At 47.5% G+C, this 22,674-nt stretch overlaps 1 protein-coding gene across 2 annotated transcripts in view; it reads left to right on the forward strand.

Moving 5' to 3' along the window:
- GRK5 (G protein-coupled receptor kinase 5) overlaps positions 1–22,674 on the forward strand; it is a 237,159-nt gene that overhangs the window by 34,973 nt on the left and 179,512 nt on the right. The gene's annotated exons all lie outside the window — the stretch shown is intronic.

Consider the following 22,674-nt stretch of genomic DNA (forward strand, 5'->3'; position numbering starts at 1 on the left):
GAAAAAGTTCGCTGGTTCCTTACCTAGGGCAAGTTATCACCTATGTCTCAAGTTTCTCTTCTGTAAGATGGAGATAATAATAATATCACTTTGTAGGGTTGAGGGAGCCCTGGTGACCCAGTGGTTGAAGTGCTCAGCTGCTAACTGAAAGGTCGGCTGTTTGAGCCCACCAGCCGCTCTGTGGAAGAAAGATGTGGCAGTCTGCTTCAGTAAAAATTACAGCTTTGAAAACCCTATGGGGCAGTTCTCCTTGCCCTATGGGGCTGCTGTGAGTTGGAATCGACTGGATGGCAATGAGTTTTTTTTTTTTTTGTTAGTTTTGTAGGGTTACTTAAGTGAGTTAATTCACATATCAAATATCCCATGTCAGATATTCCAGATGCATCATGAATCAACTGTACACATAAATTCCATGTAAAACACTTAAAAAAAACCCAAACCTGTTGCTGTTGAGTTGATTCCGATTCGTAGTCAATTCTGACTCATAGCGACCCTATATGATAGAGTAGCTGGTGGGTTCAAACTGCCAACCTTTTGGTTTGCAGCCAAGCTGTTAACCAGTGTACCACCAGGGCTCCATGTAAAATGCTTAGAACTTTTTAAATGCTCAATAAAGGTTTATTACACATCATTTTTATCGTAACTCTTTGAGCATATGTGCAAGGGTATCATAAATACTCTGAAGTCCATTTGGTGATGAGGGTATGCTGATAGTGTTACCAAATTGTCTTCCAGAATGACTTTACCAATTTAAGTCCCACTGATGGAATCTCTTGCTTTCCCATATTCTTGACAGTTTTGGATAGGGGCTCAAGGTACAGATACGAAAACCGAGTCTTGGAAAAGTTGAGTGCTGACCTCCAATATAGGCTCCCAGAGCAGATATCCCTTTGGGGTGCTCTGCCCAGACCGCTGCGCTGGATCCCCTTCGAAGGCTGTTCCCAAATCAGGATACTGTCACCATTTGTGGCGTGAGGGCCTCTTCTGTGCCAACCACTTAACCCGTAAAATCTCACGTTCAGTTTTCACAGCCACCCATTTTACAGATGAGGAAACTGAGGAGCTCAGAGAAGTTAAATAACTTCACAAAGCTAATAACTGCCAAACTGGGGTCCCAAAAAACTCTCTTCCTGTCAACTCCACTCTCCCTGCCTCCAGGAAAGGACAAGGAGATCTCAGACACACCACATTTTCTGCCTGCGCTTTTCCGAGTCAGCATCTCAATAACTGGGTAAGAGTGACAGGAAAAATTTGAAGTGGTTTTGTCATGGCCCATGTTCTTCGTCTCTTGATTTAAGTAGAGAGAATTTGTAATATCTTCTACGCTATTTCTCGCAGCCAGGGCCACAGTCTGTGCTGCTTAGTCATACCAAGGGTGATGCAGTTCTAAGAGATAGCCCTGCTTTGGGCAAAATGTCTATTTTTAGGTGTCTCCGTGTGCTCTTGTCAAAGGCCTTTGCAACGGCGTTTCTCATACCCTGTCGGCTGGTCTGCAAAACGCGAAGCAAATTTACCCAGATATTCTTGACCTTGGACATGAGGGGAAAAATGTTTCTGGTTTTGCTTGTGTCTTCAGTGACGAACATTAGCATTCTTTCCTCCCCTCCCTTTTTTTTTCTCACGTTGAGATGAAGAAACAACAATAACCAAATGCTGCTTGCCCCCAAACCGTTTGAATTGAGGACTTGGGATCTCAGCATGCTCAGACAGTAGTCTTCTGTGAGGAATGTGCAGCATTTGACAGAATTTCCAGGAGGAATGAAGAACTGAGAGTCACTGATTAAAACCATGTTAAAACAAAGAACAAGCTAGGTCCTGTCACAGTGCTTCTGATTTACTCAGATGAAAAAGAGGACATGTGTTGGGTGTTGATCAGCATCACCCAAGTGTCTCTGTGATGCGTAAACTTAGAGCACGCTCAGCTTCCTCGTAAGCCTGTCTCACCGTGAGCTGTTTCCCGAGAAGGCTGGCTTGCCTTCCAGCAGTTTACTTACTGAGAGTCATCACGAGAGGGGAAAAGCCACAGTTTCCATTTTGATAGGTTGTGAACATTTATCTGGGTTTGTAATTGTCCTTGTCGTTAGCTGCTGTTGAGTCACCTCTGACTCATGGCAACCTTATGTACAACAGAACAAAACAGTTGCCAGGCCTGCGCCATCTTCATGATCTTTTGGTATGTTTGAGCCCTTTGTTGTGGCTGTGGTATAGTGCCTTCTTCCAGCACTATATCAGGTAGTATTCTGTTGTGATCTCTTGGCTCATATCTATGGCAGTAGATTGCCAGGTCCTTCCTTCTAATCTGTCTTAGTCTGGAAGCTCCGCTGAAACCCATCCACCACTGGCGACCCTGCTGGTATTTGAAATACTGGTGGCACAGCTTCCAGCATCAAAGCAACATGCAAGACACCACAGTACAACACACTGCCAGACGGGTGCTGATCATTGCCCTACTCCCATGTTATTTTCTTGTTATCATGTAGCACAATGATGAAAGCTGTCTGGGGGAAAGCAAATAAAAGAAAAACCTTCTTCCAAAAGCTATGCATCTAGAGCAGGGTTCTCAACTTGGCACTATTGACATTTGGGGCTAGATAACTCTTTGTTCTTGGGGGGCTGTCGTGTGCATGGTAGGTTGTTTAGCAACATCCCTGATCTCTACCCACTCTATACCAGTAGCATTTCCATAGATAGGACAATCCAAAATGTCTGTAGACATTGCCAAATGTCCCCTGAGGAGCAAAATCGCCCTGGTTGAGAACTACTGGCCTAGATCTTGGTAGCCTCGAGTTTGTACCCTGCTCTTCCACCCTGAGGGACTGGCTGTGTGTATTTCCACCCTCAGCCCCTCCAGGAATGGGAATGTGGTCCCATCCTCACTGCCTTGAGCTGGCAAGGTAAATGAAGTCAGACATATGACTGGGAGTGAAGCAAGCATTCTCTCTGGCGAAGACACACCCATGCACCATCTCAGGTTTGGCATTTCAGTGGAAAACAAGTCACATAAGGTGGCAGATATAGCAGATATACACTGCTCCCACCTCGGTGGTCTCAGCAGCCCCCTGGACCCTGCCAGGTCTGTGCAAAAGAGGGACAAGCTTGCCCCTTTAAAAAAAAAAAAACTAGAAGCGTAGCTCATAGGTGCAGCTGTTGGGTTTGTAGACCCAACTGACTGAGTCAGAGCACCTCGGCAGGTTCCCTGAAGTACTCAGAGGGTGTGGCGCTTCACAGGCTGGCCTGAGTGCCAGGCTCTGTCTCCTGTCCACACAGAGTTCACCATAGACATGGCGCGTGTGGCCAGCGCTTTCTTCAGTTTGGCTCCGGGCAGCCAGACTCAGTCAGCTCTTGGGCGGATGAAAGCCCTGAGCATGAACTTTTTTGAACGATGACACAATTCTGGAAAAATGCAGCATCTCCGAAGAAGGTTCTGGAGCTTTGCCTGGGGATGGGGACCTTGAGAGTGTTTAGCATTTAGGCTGTTGGCAGTTCCTTGCTTCAGAAGTGTGTGTTTGCGTGGGGGGGTGGGGAGGGGAGCTGTGCATGTTTTCACAGGGCATACTTATTTTCAGAAGCTCATGTGGACCCTTTCTGAGAGTTCCCTGGGGGGGAGAAGAAAGTACAGAGAGCTGTGACACCTGATGGGAAATATGACAACTTTATCAAGAGGGCTGATGTGTCTCTGCTGACTCTTGCCTCTAAACCAAACCAAACCAAACCATGGCAGCGGGGAAGCCACGTGGGGAAGGCTGCACTGGTGACCGTCCACCTGACATGACACTCTTAATTCTGAGCACCTTTGAAAAAGGCTTTCAGGATCATTGATGTGTGAGTTAGAGGGGGCCTGAAAGGTCATCTTGGCCAAGTACTCCATTTTAAAAGAAGAGGAAACGGAGGGTCAGAGAAGGCCCATGACCCACCTAGGGTCACAAAGCTAGAATTTGAATCCTGTGTGCTGATGCCCAGGACAGGGTTTTGTCCATTCTGTCCTACTTTGGTTTTTCAGACAGTACATTGTGACATGTTTTAGATAGCACGTCTTTTCCCCTCTGATCTTACTCCTTCACCAGCTACAAAAGTCAACCATTGTTCCAGGTGTTGGGGATACAGTGCTAGCCCTGGTCCTTGTGCTCAGCGGGATGACGGTCAAGTAGGGAAGAAATTCCAAGTGGAATGCAAGCAAGATAGCAGGGCAGTGCCAGTGGGTGGCCCTGGCCTGTGGGGAGCAGTCAGTGGAGGTCAGAGAGCAGATGCAGGAGGAGTAGGAGTTGATGGCTGGGGAACTGAGCCTGTCAATTCGGTTTCAGACCCTGGTCAGGTGCTGAGCCCAGCACTCTGTGTGTGGCTGACTCTGAACGGCTCCTTCCCCAGGAGGAGGTGGGATTCAAAGACAGAAGCTGCTCTGGATCAGGCAACATGGAAAGCAGAGAGAGACTGAAAAAGTGGGAGCACCGGGACATAGGATGTATTTTGTAATTAAAAAAATGTAAAAATGCTAGAAGCAGTCGGGTGTGTGTGTATGTGCAGGTAAGGCCTGGAATGGGAGGGGGCTGGGAAGTGGCCAGTGCAAAGCCTCCAGGCCTCCTGGGAACTGGAGGAGAGAGGGACCTGCATGTAGGACAAGGATTTCCAAAGGAGGCCAAAGCACAGGCTTCCAGAATGACAGTGGCTCTGGCTGGAGGCCGCACTTTTCTCAGGGGTAGGTGGGGCCAGGCCTTTTCTGCTTGGAGACAAGACAGCAGGATGCTTGTGGCCAGCAGGATGGAAGCCATGTTGGTGTGCTGTAGGAGGCTCAGGCCAAGTGGAAGCTTCCGGGAGGGCCCCTCTGCCCTGTGATAGCCCCTAGGGTGGACCTGGGAGACACTGTTCATGCCTCACCCAACCCCTAGCCTCTGAGCCCTCTCCCCTTTGCCGAAGGGCTCCTTGGGATTCAGAGAACTTAGGATACCTGCCTGAGGTCACACAGCAAGGTTACAGCCAGGCCCTGCTGCTTCTCGCGCGGATACTTCTCTGGCACACGGCTGGAGGGAGGAGGCACTGTCCCTCCCCAGTGCCCCCAGGCTGTCTTCCTCTGACTCCCAGCAGTGTCAGTGTCTCTGGTAACGAGTATTTTGCCTTTGGGTACCTTTCTTTTTTTAAAATTGAGATATAATTCACATATCATAAAATTCACCGTTTTTAAGTATGAATTCTGTGGTTTTTATCTTATTCCTTAGGTTGCACAACCATCCCAACTGTCTAATACCAGAATGTTTTCATCACCCCAAAAAGAAACCCTGTACCCATTAGCAGTCACTCCCCTTTGCCCCTCCCCCATCTCCTGACCCCCCCCCACCCCCCCCACCCCCCCACCCCCCCGGCAACCATTAATCTGCTTTTTGTTTCTACGGATTTGCCTATTCTGGATGTTTCACATAAATGGAATTATACAGTATGTGGCTTTTTGTGTCTGGCTTCTTTCTCTTAGCGTCATGTTTTCAAGGTTCATCATGTCATAGCACGTATCCCTGCTTCATTCCCCTTTATGACCGAATTCATTATATGGATATACCACGTTTTGTTTGTCCATCCATCAGCTCATGCGCCTTTCATTTTAACTTCGATTATAGCCACCTGGTGTCTCCCTGAGTTCCCCATCCTTCTGTGGTGAGTGTTTGCAAGTTGTTTCTGATTTCTTTAATGGGAACTGTAGCCCAAATCTTCTATCTGGTAGGCTGGCTGTATTAATCAGGTGTCTTCATTATCTAGTGCTGCTATAACAGAAATGCCACAAGTGGGTGACTTTCACTGACAGAGATTCATTTTCCGATGGTTTAGGAGGCTAGAAGTCCAAATTCAGGCTGCTGGCTATAGGGGAAGGCTTTTCTCCCTCCATTGGCTCCTTGGTTATCTTCATGTGGAATGGCATCTGTTTTCCCCCTCCCCCTCTCTACTTTTTGCTGCTTGCTTAGTCTACTCTTTTGTATCTCAAAAGAGATTGACTTAAGACACAGCCTACACTAATGCCGCCTCAGTATAACAAAGAAAACCCATTCCCAGATGGAATTAAACCACAGGTAATGTTGTTGTCCTTGTCCTCCAGTCAGCTCTAACTCATAGCAACCCTGTGTACAACAGAAGGAAACACTGCCCGGTCCTGTGCCATCCTCACAATCGTTGTTACGCTTGAGCCCATTGTTGGAGCCACTGCGTCAATCTGTCTCGCTGAGGGTCTTCTTTTTCTCTGACCCTCTTCTTTACCAAACATGATGTCCTTCTCCAGGAACTGATCCCTCCTGATAACACGTCCACAGTATGTGAGACGTAGTCTTGCTGTTCTTGCTTCTGAGGAGCATTCAGGTTGTACTTTTTTCAAGACAGATTTGTTTGTTCTTTTGGCAGCCCATGGTATATTCAATATTCTTCACCAGCACCGCTGTTCAAACGCGTCAATTCTTCTTCAGTCTTCCTTATTTATTGTCCAGCTTTCACATGTATATGAAGCAATGGAGAATACCTGTGGCTTGCATCAGGTGCACTTTAGTCATCAAGGTGACATCTTTGCTTTTCAACACTTTAAAGAGGTCTTTTGCACTAGATTTGCCCAATGCAATGCGTCCTTTGATATCTTGACTGCTGCTTCCATGGACATTGATTGTGGATTCAAGTAAAATGAAATCCTTGACAGCTTCAAACTTTTTTCCATTTATCATGACGTTGCTTATTGGTCCAGTTGTGAACATTTTTATTTTCTTTATTTTGAGGTGTAATCCACACTGAAGGCTGCAGTCTTTGATCTTCATCAGTAAGTGCTCAAGTTCTCTGCACTTTCAGCAAGTGAGGTGTGTCATCTGCATAACGCAGGTTGTTAATGAGTCTTCCTCCAATCTTGATGCCCTGTTCTTCTTCTTATAGTCCATCTTCTCGGATTATTTGTTCAGCATACAGATTGAATTAGTACGGTGAAAGGATACAACCCTGACGCACACCCTTCCTGACTTTAAACCATGCAGTATCCTCTTTTTCTGTCCGAACAGCTGCCTCTAGATCTATGTACAGGTTCCTCATGAGCACAATTAAGTGCTCTGGAATTCCCATTCTTCACAATGCATATATGTGTGGGAGAGAAAGATATTTATTGTAAGGAATTGAGTCACATGGCTGGTAAGTCTAAAATCCATGTGCCAGGGAGACAAGAACCTCCAGCGAGAGGGAAACCTCAGTTTTTGCTCTTAAGGCCTTCAGCTGATTGGACAAGGACCACACACATTATGGGGGGCACTCTCCTAAAAGTCAACTGATTGTAAATGTTAATCATATTTAAATACCTTCGTAGCAACATCTAGACTAGTGATTGACCAAACGACTGGGCATCATATTCCAGCCAAGTGACAGCCGTGTGTTGCGAGTCTTCCTTTCCAGCCACATCTAGGCCATGATGAAGACAGGTGGTAGCAGGACTAGCACAAGATGCAGGTTTCAGGGCCCTTGCTTCGAGTATTGCCTTCATCGATTTTCCCCCATTATTTAATTAAGTTGTAATCAACATACAGTAAAATTCTCCATTTTTAAGGAGAATTCTGCATATTTTAACAAATGTATAATAGAAAAAAATAAAAGGAAGGAAGCTAATAGAGAGTGTTTGTTACTAAGAAAGTTGCCATTTTGGGCAACTGGCACTCAGTCCTCTGGGGAACTCAGGTAAGCAGTATAGAACATACACCTCAGACTTCTTCCACGTGAGGGTCCAGGGAGCTGGGCTTTTATAAGCCATTTCCCATCAGTCATTGGTCTCATTAACACCCAGATGTTCTGGAGCATCACTGTCTAATAGAACCTTCTATCATGATGGAAATATTATCTCTCTGCACTGTCTAACACTAGTAAGCACTTGAGATGTGGCAAGTGCAGCTAAGCCCAGACCCAGTGCTGTTGAGCTGATTCTGACTCATAGTGACTCTGTAGGACAGAGCAGAACTGCCCCATAGGGTTTCCAAGGCTGTAAATCTTTATAAAAGCAGACAGCCACATCTTTCTCCCATGGAGCAGCCGGTGGGTTAGAACTGGTGACCTTTTAATTAGCAGCTGAGCACTCTAACCACCATGCCACCAGCACTCCCTATTGCAATTAAAGAACTGAATTAATTTAATTTAATTAAGATTTTCATTCATATAGCCGCGAGTAGCTAGTGGGCTGGACAGCGAATTTCCAGAATGTGAGCCTAGAAGGGGGCTGGGCTTGTCCTCTTCTCTCCAGTATATATCCTCTTGAGATCAATTAAAAAAAAAAAAAAAAAAATCTGATTCAGAATCTTTGTGATTCTGAATCTTTTAAACTCTTACCATCTGCTTCAGAAATGGGAAGTGTAATCATTTTAGGCAACGAAGTTAAAAGTGACCCAAGGATATGTTGGCATTCCTTTTATGAAGCTGCCTCTGAAATCGTCACATTTTCACTCTCAGATACTTATTTTAATTGCGTAGCTCGCCCTGACATGTGTGCCACCCCGATTTCGTGTTGTCAAACGTGTGCGAGTTACCGATTTTTCCCCTGGAAGCTGGAGGCATGGGGCAGGTGGAGGGCCTACCAGGAAGTGGCGCTGAAGTCGTCTCTTGGAATTTGGACGCACAAGCGGTGTCCCTGATGGCAGCTTCAGTGTGGGTTTCTGAAGCTGGAACCAAGTTAGGTTCTGTACAGCCCAGAGATGATAGACTTTCATATTACTTTGCTTTAGCTTCGGAAAATGACTAGAAACGCCTGATTAAAATTATTTTGGAGCCATTTCAGCGGGATAAGGCTTCAAGGTGCACTGCACAGGGAATCGAGACCAGGGTTCTTACTCAAGCTATGCCACTGATCTGCTTGCTTTGTGACCTGCAGCAAGTAACCACACTTTCCTGAGCATTGCTTTCTGGTTTGTAAATAAGGAGCTTTGGTTAAATCTGCATTTTGCAAGTGCTTTGTGGAATAGCATTCCAGAAGATGGTAATAGACGTATCTGAGAAAGAGAGTTCCATGGTCAAATACTTAAGCAACTATCTCCTTAGATATTCACAGTGCACATTCATATAATAAAGGCTCTGAGAAGTCCTGCAGAGGACTAAAAAACATCTTTTTACTTTGTAGAAATCAGGTTTCCCAACTTATTTGAGCATGAAATCCCAGCTTTTTTTTTTCTTTTTTGCAGAACATCTCTTGACATCTGGAATACTGATCTATAGGTCATCAGCTTGGCAGACAGGGGTAGGTGGTTCTTGCCATCTTCAGTGTTACAGCTCTCTCTATCTCTTTCTTTCTCTGTCAGTCTCCTGGTTCCAGGAGCTTCTCAGCACAGGGATCCTGGGTCCAAAGGACATGCCCTGCTCTTGGCTCTTCTCTCTTGGTGGTGGTGAGATCCTCTTTCTGCTCTGGAATTGACTCTCTTTTTAAGCCCAGCGAGATGGCAAAAGTGACCAGTTCCCTTGCTGGGCTACAGTTACCTTATTTGCATAGTCTCACCCAATCACTTTGGGTGGGAGTTACAAGACTATGACAAGAAAGGCCATACAAAAGCAATCCATTGCACCACAGGCTCTATATTTTTTATTGAAATGAATTATTTGAATGCTGCCTTGAGTAGGCTCCATTGGCATTTACAACTTGTTTCTGTGTCATTTTTTAGTTTTGTGGTTCTGAGTGTCAGCAAGACGACTGTAACTAGGCATATCTCTTTTGATTACAAGTGACAGGAACCCGACTCCAACTAGCTTAAGCAAAGAAAAAAAAAAGGAATTTGTTGACTCACATATCTGGGAAGTTCATTCCTGGATGGGGCTCAAGTTATGTCATTTGCTGTTTGTCCCTCTCTGCTTCCTGCCTCCCCTTCCCAAATCTCTCGGCTCTGCTTTCCTCTGAGTGCTGGCCTTTTTCCTGTCACAGCTCATCTCTCTCCATCGTGGGAAAGATGGCCGGCTGCTGTGTGTCCTTACGGTTTGCCATTTCCCACAAAGAAAGGCCTCCTCTCCCAGCACCCATATGTCAAATGTCATTCAAGCATTTGGACTGGCCTTGCTGGGTTTTGTGCCTGTGCTTGGGACTGGTCACCGTGGACAGGCCTGAGTCATGTGGAAGCGGTGGGCACTGATTGGTAGCCTAGCATAGCTGCATAGCGGGGGCAGGTCAATTCTTCAGCTGAAACAGGGGCTCTGTACATGTTAAAATAGGAGGTATCCGCTACAGTGCCTACCTTCTTTTCCTTGATGCCAGGGGTGCCCTGAACAGCTGTGATGTCATGAGTCTCTTTGATTTTGATTTACAACTGGGCTTTGGAATTTATAGAGAAACACCTAATCACACAGAAAGGGTGACTTCAGCTTTGAGTCTATAATTTCAAAGAGACCTCCTGAGAGAGAGGCCAGAGCTCACCCATCTGAGTAGCTGTGAGGGCAGAGGTATGCTGGTAAAAGTTCAACAACCTGATGGGTAGCACTTGCCCATTCCGTGGTGTAAATAGTCTCTCCATCCCTGAACAGGGAGATGAGGAGAGATGCTCACAATTGGCACCCATTACTACTAGCCAGTTCCAGCACAAAACAGTGTGAGGCCGAAGGTTGTAAGCCTAGGGGAGGTTATCATGTTCATAGTTTGGGTCATGGAGGAGATGGATTAAGTGGGACAAAAAGGAACACAGTTAAAGCAGAAGAACCCGTTGCCGTCAAGTCAATTCTAACTCTTAGTGACCCTATAGGACAGAGCAGAACTGCCCCATAAGGTTTCTAAGGCTGTAATCTTTACAGAAGCAGACTGCCACATCTTTCTCCTGTGAAGCGGCTGGTGGGTTCAAACCACCAACCTTTTGGTTAGCAGCTGAGGGCTTTAATCACCACAAATCCAGGGCTCCTTAAAGCAGAAGAGCCACATGTATTCAGCAAATGGTTGAGTGGAGGCCGTAGGGTGGAAGATGGTATCCTCTTTGGAGTCAGGTGACCTGGGTTTGAATTCCCACCCACTGCTTAATAGCTGTGTGACCTTGAGTGATTCCTTTAACCTCTTTGTGCCTCACTTTCCTCATCTGCAGAATGGGCAGAATGATGAGGCCTTATGGAGATGATGTGTTTAGCGCAGAGCCTGGCCCCTGGCAAGCACTTAATAAATATTAATTGCTGTTCTTAAGAGTCACAAAAATAGTTTTTACTGGATGCTGGGGTCCAAAGAGGTGGAGGGCACAGACCTGTCCTTGGGAGCTCAGCATCTGGTTGGAGAACAGACTCAGAGATGACTTGAATCCCTTTGTACTCCATGCTGGGCTCGTGGGAGCTCGCAGGCTGCAGCCTCTGCCCACCCCCAGACCTGTCCTGCTGGGAACCCAGGAGCCTTCTGTATCAGACACAGGTTTCCTGTCTCAAACTGCTCCCCTTCAGCACACATCATTTTTGAGACCCCACTCATGCGCCCAACTCTGTCCACCCTGCTGTCCATTCCTTAGTTTGCTTCATCTTGTTAGCTCCTCTAGGAGCCAGGCATCACCAGCCTCATTTTACAGATGAAGAGACTGAGGTTCAGAGTGGAGAAGGCCTCTGCTGTGGCGCCTACTGCAGGTTAGCACGGAGCCAGGATTTTGACCTAAAGTCCAGGTTCTTGACCTCCATCAGAGTGCATGGACTCCTCTGGGATGGGTGCAACAAGCCCCTCCTCTAGAAGGACATTTGCATATTCCCAGGCATTCTGGGGCTGCCTTTGGAACCTTCAGGAAAACCTTGGGCCCTGCAGGCTTCAGCCTAGAACCGCTGGTGACCTCCAAGCCACACTAATGCCAGGAAGTCCTGCCCAGGACGGAAGCCTGGCCCTGGGATCTGCTCTGCTCTGGTCCTGGCCCGTGACTGAGCCACCTGTCAGGGCCCCAGAAACAGAGAGGTTCTCTGAGGAGCGCCAGCCTGTACCGGGCGTCCCAGCATCTCCAGCAAGGATGTCCGGGCTGAAGCAGCCGTGCTGTTGTTTTAGGGAAGTTTATTTGAAGATGCTGGAGGCCTGAGCTGTATGATTTTTTTTTAACCTACATTTAGAAACAATGCTGGTGGTTTTACAAAGAGAGCCCTTCCCAAACACTCAGCCACTGCCCAGTGTGGTTCTCCTTCCCTTTTATAACTTGTATGTTCTCAATGGTGAGGAAGTTTAACTCCTAAAGCCGGAAGGTCAGCCAGGGAGTGAGCTAGCCAATCCTTGTGGCTGGGATCGGAAGCAAGGAAGGCAGATTCTACATGATGTCAAAGAGGCTTGGCTGCTTTTTCTTATTGCGAACCTGGTTGAAAACCCAGAGGGAACTTTTCTGCTGATTTCATGCTAGGCTTGGCATTTGGCCAGTGGGTGGGGTTGGGGTGGACAGGAGGATGTGTTTTATTATCTGGTGGTGGTTCAGATGGCACCTACTGCTAGTTTGTCTGTCTAGGGGTTGGGTTCATGCCCATTGCATGAGCTGGGCATCAGGCTGATGGCTTCTCTCCTTGGCCTGGCAAGGGGACTCCCACCCTGAGTTGGGAGGCTGAGCTGACTGCGCCCTGAATTAGGGGTTGAGGATGGTGGCAACGTCTCTGGAGGAAGTAGAGAAACAAAGCCTTATATCAGTTTACCCAATGGTGGCCCTAGTGCCCTCTCTTTTTAGCTGTGGATGAAAGAACAGGTCTGTTCAAGAACCTTCTGGTTGCTCAGGCTATTGGGAAAGAGAGAGCAGAGAAGGCTGGAGCTGCAATCCAGGGCCTGGGTGCCTCAGCGAGGAGGTAGGGCTTTAGCACTAGGGAGCCATGGAAAGTTTAATGCAGAGAAGTAACTGGTGGTTTCAAAAGCTTCTTCTAAACAGTCATCTGTGGTCCCAGAGAGCCTCAGTGGCTGCAAAGAGTTGCGTCCATACCCCCGCAAACGATGAGATATCCTTCTTCTTCCTTTGTATGGCATACCGCTTTTATTTCAGGCTTTCTCACTTGTTTTCATCCCTTCTCCAGTCAAGGTCTAGGCTCAGTGTAAGTGCTCCAGACCCTCTGTTTGGGATTGCTCTGGAGGGGCTGTATGTGGAATGTGACTCCAAGGGCCACAGAGTTGAACTGGCCACAGGGACCCTGTGTGCTCTGTTCCACCTTCTTCTCTGTTCTGATTTCCAGGTTGAATTCACCATGGTGTTTTCTGTACCAAGGACGAATAACCGCGTTCCATTTAGGCGGGTTCCGTTTCAAGGAGCAAAACCCCACAGGAGCCAGCTGTAGTGAAGGGGTTTATTGCACAGGTACAACAGGCATTTCAAGACAGCCAGGCTCCCAAGGCCTCAAAACGGAACTGGAAAAAAGAAATGAAGGCTGTTCTTTGCATATTTCAGGGGCTGCTTGCTGACTTAGCAGCATGACCCTGTGGCTCTCATGTCCCCACACCTGAGTGCTCAAAGCTTTTGGGGGTCCCTGAATCAGAGTTCCACAAGAAGAAGGTGGCTGGCACATCTGATCTCTCATCTCCAGGCTGCGGAAACCAGCCAGCCAATGGTGGGAGTCTCTTGGGTCAGTTGTCTACCCCTGCGCAAGCAGGCACATGATTGCCCCTTGCCGTTGGCAAATCAAGATGGGCAGAAGTAGAGGTGAGGGTGAGGAAGGGCGGCTCAGGCTCTCCCCTGAGGGCCCAGGAGAAGCTGCCCATGGTCTTTCAGCTGCTGTTTGCCAGAATCAACTCGGTTTCCTCCTGCTGCTCTTGTAAGGTACCATTGTGGTGTAGAAAAAAAAAGTACCGGACCAGTCTTGGGTTCTACAGCAACTAGGTCCAGCAACTGCTTGTGGGCCAAGTTTTTTTTTTTTTGATTAATTTTATTGTGCTTTAGGTGAACATTTACAGAGCAAATTAGTTTCTCATTCAAAAATTTGTACACAAATTGTTTTGTGACATTAGTTGCAATCCCCACAATGTGTCAGTACTCTCCCCTTTTCCCTTTACACCCCAGTTTCCCCATGTCCATTTATCCAGTTTTCCTGTCCCTTCCTGCCTTCTCGGTTTTTGCTTTTGGGTAGGTATTGTCCATTTGGCCTTGTATACTTGATTGAACTAAGAAGCATGTTTCTTACGTGTGTTGTTTGTTTTACAGACCTGTCCAATCTTTGGCTGAAAAGTGGACTTGGGGAGTGGCTTCAGTTCTGAGTTAGTAGGGTGTCTGGAGCCATACGTAGTCTCTGGGGTTCCTCCAGTCTCTGTCAGACAGTAAGTCTGGTATTTTTATGTGAATTTGAATTTTGTTCTACATTTTTTTCCTGCTCTGTCCAGGACCCTCTATTGCCATCTCTGTCAGGGCAGTTGGTGGTGGTAGCTGGGCACCCTCTCATTCTTCTGGGCTCAGGCTGGTGGAGGCTGTGGTTCTTGTGGTCTATTAGTCCTTTGAACTGACATTTTCCTTTTGCCTTTGGTTTTCTTCATTCTCCTTTGCTCCGGACAGGATGGAACCAATAGGTGTATCTTAGATGGCCGCTTGCAAACTCTTAAGATCCCAGGTGCTACTCACCAAAGTAGGATGTAGAACATTTTATGAACTATGTTATGCCAGTTGACCTAGATATCCCCCGAGACCATGGTCCCCAGCCCTCAGCTCCAATAACTTGGTATCCCTCAAGGTGTTTGGCTGTGTCTAGGAAGCTTCTATAACTTGCCTTGGTCAAGTTGTGCTGACTTCTCCTATATTGTGTGTTGTCCTTCCCTTCACCAAGGTTGACTCTTGTCTACTATCTAGTTAGTGATTTCCCCTCTCCACTCCTCCTCTCCCTCATAACCATCAAAGATTTTTTTTTCTGTGTGTAAACCTTTTCTTGGGTTTTTATAATATTGGTCTCATACAATATTTGTCCTTTTGTGATTGACTTACTTCACTCAGCATGATGCCCTCCAGATTCATCCGTGTTGTGAGATGTTTCGAGGATTCATCATTGTTCTTTATCATTGGATAGTATTCCAGTGTGTGTATGTACCATAATTTATCCATTCATTTGTTGATGGGCACTTAGGTTGTTTCCATCTTTTTGCTATTATGAATAATGCTGCAGTGAACATGGGTGTGCATGTATCTATTCACGTGATGGCTTTTATCTGTCTAGGATATATTCATAGGAGTGGAATTGCTAGATCATATAGTATTTCTATTTCTAGCCTTTTAAGGAGGCACCATATTGTTTTCCACAGCAGTTGTACCATTTTACATTCCCACCAGCAGCACGTAAGAGTTCCAGTCTCCCCCTAACCTCTCCAATATTTGTTTTGTTTTGTTTTAGTGCCAGTAATGTCAGGGTGAGGTGGTATCCTGTTGTAGTTTTGATTTGCATTTCTCTAATGGCTAATGACTCTGAGCATTTCCTCATGCATCTGTTAGCTGCCTGAATGTCTTTTTTGGTGAAGTGTCTATTCATAATCCTTCACCCATTTTTTAAATTGGATTATTTATCTTTTTGTTGTTGAAGTGTTGAAATATTCTATAAGTTTTTAGAGATTAGATCCTTGTCAGACATGTCATAGCTCAAAATTTTTTCCCAGCCTCTAGGTTCTCTTTTTACTCTTTTGGTGAAATCTTTTGATGAGCCTAAATGTTTAATTTTTCCAGTTATCTAGTTCATCTTCTGGTGTTTGTGCATTGTTAGTTATGGTTTGTATTGTATTTATGCCATGTATTAGGGCCCCTAGTGTTGCCCTTATTTTTTCTTCCATGATCTTTCTTGTTTTAGGTTTTGTATTTAGATCTTTGATTCATTTTGAGTTAGTTCTTATGTATGGTATGAGGTATGGGTCCTGTTTTTTTTTCTTTTTTTTCACAGATGGACATCCAGTTGTGCCAGCACCATTTGTTAAAAAAGACTGTCTTTTCCTCATTTAACGGACTTTGGTCCTTTGTCAAAGATCAGCTGGCTGTAGGTGGATGAATTATGCCTGGATTCTTGATCCTGTTCCATTGGTCTATGTATCTGTTGTTATACTGGTTTTGACTACCGTGGCTGTGTAGTAGGTTCTAAGATCAGGTAGTGTGAAGCCTCCTATTTTGTTCTTTTTCTTCAAGAATGGTTTGCTTCTCTGGGACCTCTGGGCTGCGTTTTATCCTCCATGAAATGAGGAGGTCAGATGAGATGGCCTCGGGGAATGTTTTCAGGGCTGTGGTTTTCATTGTGAGCTTGAGAAGCATGGGGAAGCTTGAGAAACTCTCCCTGCTTCTCCTGCCCAGCCAGGTCCACAACCCAGACACTGCCTCACAGGAAATGGGGTCCCCTAAGGAAATGAGTAAAAACTGGACTGAGTTTCTGCTGACATGTGGAGGAGAAAGAGTGCCCTCATTTGGGCTGGTCTGCAAATGAGTATCCTCTCTGGAGCCCCCAGGGGTTTGAGACCTGAGGGGATGTCTCTAGGTGGCAAAAGGGAAATGTGACGCCAGCCAGTGCTCACTGCATGCCCCGTCTGCGCTCTGGCCTCGCCACTCTCGAGCGCTCACAGATGAAGAAACTCCCTCAGTTGTTGTTTATCTCTCACCTACTTCTGAAGCAGCAGATGGGAAAAAGGAATTAGCAAAGCCAGTTTTGAAACAACCTTCGTGCTAATTGAGTAGAAATAATTAGATAATGTAAAAACAAAACCCAACACAGCCTTCTTTTGGTTTTTGGATGCAGTGGTTTTCCATGCAAAGAAGTGAAGTCACTGTTGGGAAGCCCCAACCTAAGCTTCCCTCTGCCTCTGGGCAGACCTCGTATACTAGTTTCCACAGATGGTTGGGATGTCTTCGGACCAGCCAGCATTAGCGAATCCCCATCCCTGGGCTAGACCCTTTCATGGCAGCAGCTGGGGTGTGACTTAGTGGTTAGAAGTTCAGGCCTCCTGGGCTTGAATTGGAGTTCTTCCACCAAGGAGGATTGCCTTTGGGTGATTTCTTTAATTCCTCTGAGCCTCTTTTATGAGCTGTGAAATGGGGACAGTAATAGGGTTTTGAGATTTAATTAATGTATATATATACATTAATATGTATATGTATATACACCCACACACACATATGTACACATAGCCCTTGAGACAGTGCGTGGCCAGTAATAAATGTCAATTAAGTGTCGTGGATAGTTGCACTTATCACCATCATCTCAGTACTTTGAGGAGAGGCTAATACATAGTTTTGCTGTCCCTATGAGGAGTCCCTGGCTTGTGCAAATAGTTAATGCAGTTGGTTGCTAACCAAAATGTTGGAGGTTTGAGTCCACTCAGAGGTACCTTGGAAGAAAGTCCTGGCAATCTACTTCTGAAAAATCAACCACTGAAAACCCTGTGGAGCACAGTTCTGACACACACAGGGTTGCTGTGAGTTGGCGTTGACTCAGCGGCAACTGGTGGTGGTGACTGCTGTTGTCACCTGCCGTCGAGCTGATTCTGACTCATACCGACTGACCCCTGTGACAGAGTAGAGCTGCCCCATAGGGTTTCCTGGGCTGTAATCTTTACAGGAGCAGATCGCCAGGTCTTTTCTGCCGCGGAGCTGCTGGTGAGTTCGAACCACTGACCTTTTGGTTAGCAGCTGAGTGCTTAACCATTGCACCACCAGGGCTCCTCATTGGTTCTGATTAGTCCCTGTGAAATGCCATCCTGGTCCTGCCCCCAGCCCTTGGCCTGAAGATGGGGTTCATCAATCATCCACAAGGGCCTGGGCCCCAGCTGGCATCACTCCTGGGGGTGACTTACAAAGGGGTGTGCCCTTCCTTGGGAGCTGAGTACCTGCAGCCTGGGAGGCCACTTTCTAGGGGCGGATCGTGCTCTGACTGACCTCTTTCCTCAGAATAGAATTGGGGGCCTTGGTTACAGGCTGATCATAACTTTCTTACCTCATTCTAGACTCTTCCGGGCAAGTTTCTGTTTGTTCTCTAATAGAAGCATAGAAACAAGCCAGCATCATTTCTAAACAAAGAGGGACTTTTCACAGGAAGTTTGTACACCCGACCCATTCTTCTTGTCTCTTGTAATGTGTGACCTGTTCTCTGACAATTGGGGTGACCTGCTTGAGAACAATAGATAATAGTTGTGTCTTGCTTCCTGTGAGAAGGATGAATGGGTACAGGTGGGTGTCCCGAGGTCCCAGCTTCTATGGAAGGGGTTTCCTGAGAGGTCCTGTAACCCCTTAACCTGTCCTCGAGGATTCCTTGTGGCTCCTGGCACTGGGTGTTTAGTCCTGTGACGAGAGCAGAACAGCTCACGTGATTACAGCCTCTGTGGGCAGGCCCTGGCTGGGTGAATTACAAGCTTCCATCCCATAAAAGGGATCAGTACTGACATGAGTTACCAAATTCTGCTCTCCAGGCATTGTCCCTGGACCTCCTTGGAAGAGGACCTTCAGTGTTGATGGGAGGAAGGAGGCCTTGCTTGCCCGGCCCCTGTCCCCTCAGCTAGCCACATCTCACTCCACCCTCCCGCCTTTCCCGGTCCTTTGAGTTGCTTGACTGTGCCTCTGTATGTGCTGTTCCCTCTGTCTGGAAACCCCCTCCCCTCTTTCTCCCATCCCCACCCTTCAGAGCCCTCATTGCCCTTCAGGGTTTGGCAGACACATAACCTTCTCAGGGAGACCTTCATTTGCTGTCTAAATATCTGTGCTCTTTTATGTCTCCCACCCTCAGCCCCATTATTCTAAATCTCAGCCCCCTGTTCATTTTCTTTAGGACTCGCCAAATCTGTAATTGTACATTTGTTGGTTTACTTGTGTGTTGCTCAGCTCCCCGACTGGAACGTAAGGTACTCAGTGCAGACCCTGGTCTGCGCTGCCGCCTGCTGAGTCCCCAGCCCCAGCTCAAGGCCTGGCTCGCAGAGGACCCCCGATGCTGGTGAATGGACTGATTAGTTGGGGGTGAGGGAGGGGTCTCCAGGAGATTTTTCAGGGGGTTCTTCTGAGAGCTTTGAGGTTAAGAGCATTAAATATGGTTTTTGTATATAAAACAATAGGTATTTTCCTTCCAGCAGCTCAAATTGCAGTGTTCCCGGCACACCAGTTCAAAGAGAAAACCATTTAGTACTTAAGAAGGGCCTTGGAACTCTCGCCTGCGTTTGGGCAAATTGGTATGGCGGATCTCTGGCGGAATAAACCAGTGCCAGTTGCCGCTGAGCCTACCCTAACTCTTGGCAAGCGCATGTGTGTCAGAGTAGGACTGTATTCTGCAGGGTTTTCGGTGGCTGGTTTTTCAGAAGGAGATCCCCAGGCTTTTCTTCTGAGGTGCCTCTGGGCCAGGGAGTGCTCTGGCAGAATACAAATGTGGCATTTTCGTTCTACTAAGTCACCCTTCCCTACCTCAGAGAGCAAGGCTGATGGAGTAGGACCAACACATTGAAATACCATGAGTGTTATTATTAGTCCTAATCTTATCTTTGTTAATAATAATAACAGGCCCGCCTAGAAGTTACTGAATAGGAGACAGGCCCTTTCGCAAGGCCCAGGCTGTCCGACAAGACCGTGGGCCCTGGGGAGGTGCCGACGCCTGAACACTGGGTGTGGGATGGAGTTTCCCCCGGAAGCCCCTCCCTGGTCACACATGGACAGCCATATCCTCCATGCCTTCTGGGGGCTGGTCATTCAGAGGGTGCCCTGGGCAGCCTGTGGCCCTCTCAGACACTGGACTGGGCTCTGTAGAGGTTTGAGCTGCCAGCACAAATGGAGGGGGCTGCAGGTTGGGGGACGACAAGGCCGTTTCTCTTTGCAGAGTCCTCTGCACGGCCTTTTCCCTTCCATTGTTTGCCAGCAGAGAGACTTGGAGAAACCATGTGTTTCCTACAGATTTTGCTTGCCAGCAGGGCTGTCTTTGTTTTGCTGTAGTAAACAGACGTTTAGCCTATACAGATCTGTCTGCTCGACAAAGAGAGGAATGGGGTGCCGGACTGGGCGGCTGCACTTGCGCTCAACTCCTTGAGCCTGAAGACCTTGTCTGGTCCAGAAATTGCAGTGATTCACACCATAAATGCCGGCCCGTGGCGCCTTGCAGAGGTCCAGCTGCCCGCGGCGGTGACGGCAGGCGATGTCGACTAGCCGGTGGGAAACAGATGTTTGAGAAGCAAGCTGGTGAAAAGTTTAAGCAGGTGGACTCTGGAGCTAGCTTCCTGGGCTTAAGTCCTTGCATCGGCACTTTCAGTCACTGTGTGACTTTGGGGATGTTGCTTACCTCCTATGTGTCTGTTTCCTCATCTAAAAATGGTTCCTAGTGGTAGAATTCTTGCCTGCCATGTGGGAGACCCAGGTTCAATTCCTGGCCAGTGTACCTCATGCTGCAGCTACCATTTATCTGTCAGCGGAGGCTTGTGTGTTGCTGGGATGCTAAACAGGTCTCAGTGGAGCTTCCAGACTAAGACAGACTAGGAAGAAAGGGCTGGTGATCTACTTCTGAAAATCAGCCAAGGGAAATCCCGTGAGTCACAACGGTCCAATCCGCAACCGATCCTGGGGATCTTGGGGGCGCAGGACTGGCCAGTGTTTCACTGGGGTGTGGATAGGGTCACCGTCAGGGACTGACTTCATGGTATCTGATGACAGCAACCCCATAGGGCTGTTGTGGGGCTTAAAGGAGTTAATATTTATAAGTCATCTGGCATGGTGCCTGGTGTAGACATGTGTTAACTGTTATTATTTGTCTTGGGCCCTGTTTGGTGGTCTCTCCTTACTCTCAGTGGTCTGAGTGGGCTTTCCTGTGGACCCACTCTACCCAGAAGGGGAACCTGGCAGTCCATTGGTCAGCTGATGCGATCCTCTTGGAAGTAGCAGTGATACTCCATCCCTCAGCAATCCCCTTCTGACCGTGGCCAGGACCCCGTGCACGGCCGTGAGGGTGGTAGCTAGGAGCACTGAGGCTGAATGGGACCCGCCTATGTGTGCACCTGGCTTCTGCTCTCACCCCTGTGTGACTTGGGTGTGGTACTTACCTTCCCTCAGTGTTTCTTATCTGCAGAATTGTAAGCATATACCGAGCCAGCACCTGCAAGTTGCTGAGGCCGGGCCTGGCACAGAGCAGGCACACAAGAAAGGGCTTGCCCTGGCTGGTGGGCTGCATCTGAAAATGCCAGTGCTAGGAGTCCTTGGAAAGGGCATTGGGAATAAAGCAGAATCTGGAAGAAACTGCAGTAACGGAGTGGGGAGCAGAGGAGGTGATTGTGGCCTAAAAATTTCAAGGCTTGACCTCTTCAGATACTCAGGATTGCTGATGTCGTCTGTGGTCCAACTGATGGAACTGGAGTGACAGGGAGGCAGGACTTCCCAGTGGCCAGACACCATTCCAGAGGGGCCTGAGCTGCCCCTAGGGAAGGCGGGTTTCTGTTATGAGAGGGGCTCAAGGAGAAGCTGGATGGTCCCTTGGCAGTAATGCGCCTTCCGTCTCCGATAACCTTCAAAGTCCTTTCTGACATGGACCTTTTAGGATTCTGGTATAAAACCAAAGATAATGGTCCCCTTCAATGCTGTGTGCTCTATACCAATCCCACCCCTCGGGATACGATTAGAACTAAACTGGGGTAGTGTATTCGAAATACCTAGAACAGGCAAGTGTACAAGAGACCAAAGCTTATTAGAGGTTACCAGAAGCAGGTAGAAGAGAGGGAAAAAGGGGGGCTCATTGCTTAGGGGACACTGAGCTTCTGTTAAGGGTGATATAAAAATTCGGAAACGGATAATAGTGATGGTTGAACAACATGATAAACGTAGTTAATGCCACTAAATTATACACATGAAGAATGTTGAAATGGCAGGTGTTTCGTTGCATATGTCTACCACAATAAAAATTGATCAGTCAATCAGTCAACCAACCAACTAATCAGTGGAGAAAAAAAAAAACCCGACAATCTAAAAACAACTGAACTGGGGATCACATAGCCTTGAGGAGCTCTGCCAGAGAGGAGGAGGTTACAGGGGTGATGATTACAGGAGTGATGGGTGGACAGAAGGTGAATTTCTAGAGGGAGCCCTGGTGTCTCCACGCTAACCACAAAGGGCACTTGAAATGCATCCACTAGCACTGGCTCTAAGGCTGGTGGTGTTGGGGGCCATGGCTGGTACTGGTGGCTTAAGGGGACTTTGATGTGGTCTCTTCCCGATGGTGCTTCATTGTAGAGTTCTGCCACCTGCCTTGATGCAGTCAGTAAGGGGATTGGTGACTTTAAGAAACCATGCAGACTCTACATGACCATTTCAAAATGGTTTTAGGTAAATTTACCCATGGTCAACTCATGCTAGCTATAAATTGATGCTTGAGGTAGGGCACTCCCCACCGCCCCCCATTCCAGCCCCAGGCTTTCTCAAAGCACTGGCACACTCCGACCACAGGTGTGGGTGGGCCCCTGCTATGACCTTCAGGGCAGGGCCTGTTGCCTCAGTCCTGGTCCCCATTGGCTACCTCTTTCTAACCCTGGCTTTGGGGTTGGTTTGATGGTGGGAAAGGGGCCAAGCCATCTGCCTAGGCTTTTCAATGGTGTCACCATCCTTGCTTGTTGAGATTTTTGGGCAGCCTTCCCTCGATAACATGCATTCTTTTTTTCTTAAGCTAGTTAGAGCTGGGCTTATCTCGTAAGGGCCCCGAGGTGGTTGGTTTGAAGGAAAGCTTGGTTAGCCATTGGTGTCAGATGGGAGACTGGTTCCAACCCAGCCGTGCCGCCAAGTTGGGTGGTGGGGGGTAGAGTGGACCAGGCCAACAGGCAGAGTAGAGCACTGACCTGGCAAGGGAGGCAGC

The sequence above is a fragment of the Elephas maximus genome, chromosome 16 (genome assembly GCF_024166365.1).
Source record: "Elephas maximus indicus isolate mEleMax1 chromosome 16, mEleMax1 primary haplotype, whole genome shotgun sequence".
NCBI classification, from domain to species: domain Eukaryota; kingdom Metazoa; phylum Chordata; class Mammalia; order Proboscidea; family Elephantidae; genus Elephas; species Elephas maximus.